Here is a 3,133-nt window from a genome sequence, read left to right on the forward strand (position 1 = left end):
AGGGACCGGGGTGCTTGGGGACTGCAGCGCCTTGGGGTGAAAAGAGGAGGGAGCTGACACTGTGGGTTGGGTGGGGGTGGGCAAGAGAAGGAAAGCTCAGAGGGTCTGTGCTGAGAGAGGACTAGAACCCACTCATCCGGTGTGAAGCCAAAGCGCCCTTTCTCCCTCTGTGCTCCCCTGGCCTCAGTGACCTCCTTTGTGGAACTGACCACACCCTGTGCTGAGTGCCTCTCCTTACCTGTCTCCACCTTCTTCCTTGAGCTCCCCAAAGACTCCATCTGATGGACGAGGCATCTGCATCGCCAGCCCTTTCCATGGGGCCTGACAGCTGAGTGAGTGGGGATAGGAAGAAGGAGCCAACACTCTCTGCTCTCCCACCATCCCTGTCAGTGGGGTTCCAGGGCCCCAGGGGACAGTGGGGGGAGAGGTCAGCCCACAGACCATGAACATGGAGGGCTGATGCATGATGCCTATTGACATTCACACTTTTGGGTTTCCACAGGCCACGTGAGGCCACGGATCTCTAGGGAGATAGAGATCTCCTGCCTCTCCTTCTGGCAGCCTTATGCAGGCTTGGTCTTAAATGGGTCAAGACTCTGGAGACTCGTTGGGGACCCTAGTGAGCAGCCACAGGAACTGCACCATCGCCATCCACATTGCTCACAGGGACTGGGAAGATGCCCTCTGGCAGGAGCTGCTGCTGGAGAGGCTGGGGTGGAACCCCATGCAGATTCAGGCTCTGCTCCCAAAGGGAGAAGTATGGGAGAGGAGTGATCGCTGGCAAGGCCTGACACTCTGAGAGCTGCTCACACCCCTCCAAGAGTACCCCCAGGACCTTGCTCAGAAGTTTGGGGCTTGTTTTCTTTTGAACCTGTGGCAGTGGGGCTGTGGTTTCTGTAAGCAGCACACCTTCAAAGGGGTAGCAAGGGGCCGAGGCTGGGGTTTTGAGGGCCGAGTTCCTACGACCTGGGTGAACCCTTCTGTCCACACTGGGCATCAGTTCCCATTGCTGATCTGAGAGGCAGGGACAGGTCCAAGTCTGCATGTGGTGTTGCCTGTGTGCACGCATGTATGTTTATGTGTGTACACCCATGTGTGTGTGCATGACAGACCAGGGGAGGCTGCACAGCACACAGAGAGGGTCAGGTGGCCTCCAGACTCAGGCTGTCTCCCTGACTTCACACACCTGCCCCACCCCCACTGCCCATAGCATCCTGGGCCCTTTCGCTCACACCTCAGTGGTTGATGTCCCACACCAGCTCCTTGCACCTGGTGAAGAGCTTGGGACCTGATTGTCTGTGGGTTCCCCACAGCAGCCGGGGCCCTTCTGACCTGTAGGTGCTGCCCCCAGCAGTCGGCCTGGGACCTGCCCATTAGTGGACCAGGCTCTGTCCTCTTCAATTGCTTCTCTCCTGTGCCTCACCCAGGATTCCCTGAGCAGAGGTTGACACTTCGGAAGTGCTCAGTCCGAGGGACCCAGCTCACTCTGTGTCCCTTTGGTGAAATCAGCTTATCCTCTAGTGGGTATAACTCTGAATAACTGTTTTCTCTCACGGGAAGCCTTAGGTTTATGAAGGAAAAACTCAGTGCTTCTCTCGTGGTTCCCAGGGCTCCTTGACATGGGGGAATCTTTGCAGGCCCAGTAAACGTGGCTCCTGAGGAGGTTGTGGAACTGGAAAAGCAGGCTGTACTGACCAACCTGAAGCAGAAGGTCCCGACTGCACTTTCAAACCCCAGGTGGTTCCTGGAGCCCATACCCAGGAAAGGGGGAAGGGATATCTTCCAGGTAGGCATCCCACAGCACCTGTTCCCATAGGGCAGCAGTTCTCAACCTGTGGGTCGCAACTCCTTTGGGAGTCGAACGACCGTTTCACAGGGGTAGCCTAAGACCATCAGAAAACACATATATAATTACATATTGTTTTTGTGATTAATCACTATGCTTTAATTATGTTTAATTTGTAACAATGAAATTGGGGGTCACCACAACATGAGGAACTGTATTAAAGGGTTGCGGCATTACGAAGATTGAGAACCACTGCCCTAGTGTCAGGAGGACTCCACAGGAAGGTCACCGAAAATCGAGCTGAATCATGACCATCAACGGACCATCATGCCGTGGATGTAGAACTGAATTGGCACCACCGTGGTGAGCACTACCCACCATCTGCTGTTCATGTAAACAGATTTCTGTGCCCAGATGTAGGCGACTGTCCTTGTGAGATGCCTCTCTGGGCTCAATGGCTGTCTCAAGGACTCTGACCTTTAGGGAAAAGGGAAAGCTGTCAGGAAATATCTTGGTGCTATCACCCTTTTTGGTCCTGCTCATTCGTGGGTTTTACAGAGAAAAATGTTTTAGGAGACGTGGTTATTGTTTGGGACTCCCATGTTTTTGTTCTGGTCAAACTCAGAGAACACTTCAGCAGCACCCAGGGGTTTTTGTGGGCAGTCTGGGAGCAGGCACTGAATTATTGCCAGAGGGTGACCAGCCAGGCCTGGCCTCACTCACGGTGAAAGGGACATCAGAATTTGAAAGAAAGCAGCTGTCTGTCCTGGCAAGTGACTGGTCTGCTGTAAAAGTGTCCCTGGGCTCACGAGGACTTGTGTTACACATGTCACATAGCTACCTCGTGACCCAAGAATGGATCTGAAATACAGCTCTGATGGAAAAGTGATGGGTAGAGGTTTTTTTTGTTTGTTTTTTTGTTTTGTTTTGTTTTGTTTTTTTTTATGGATGAAGGATGATGTGAGCCAAGCACTATGGAAAATGTCAGAAACTAATAACTGGAGTCTAGGGTTCAAATAATTACTCTTTCATATTTATGATTTTCATCCATTCTCTGCTGCTTCTGATTCCATAGCCCAGGTGACTAATTATTTATTTTATTTTATTTTTATTTTTTATTGTTTTATTGCTTAAAATATTACAAAGAGTATTACATATGTCTCCTTTTTTTCCTCGCCCTTGACAATCCCCTGGCCTCCCCTACCCCACAGTGTCTTATGTCCATTGGTTATGCTTATATGCATGCATACAAGTCCTTCGGTTGATCTCTTACCCCCCTCCCTCCTGCCCCACAACCCTCCCTGGACTTCCTGCTGCAGTTTGACAATCTGTTTGAGGCAGCTCTGC

The 3,133-nt window shown here is 51.5% G+C and overlaps 1 pseudogene; it reads left to right on the plus strand.

Annotated features, from left to right (window-relative positions):
* Nucleotides 1-1,816, plus strand: part of LOC102434158 — a 3,180-nt pseudogene extending 1,364 nt beyond the window's left edge.
* Nucleotides 1,817-3,133: the final 1,317 nt, after the last annotated feature.

Source organism: Myotis lucifugus, unplaced genomic scaffold (genome assembly GCF_000147115.1).
Source record: "Myotis lucifugus unplaced genomic scaffold, Myoluc2.0 scaffold_40, whole genome shotgun sequence".
In the NCBI taxonomy this organism is placed as follows: Eukaryota; Metazoa; Chordata; class Mammalia; order Chiroptera; family Vespertilionidae; genus Myotis; species Myotis lucifugus.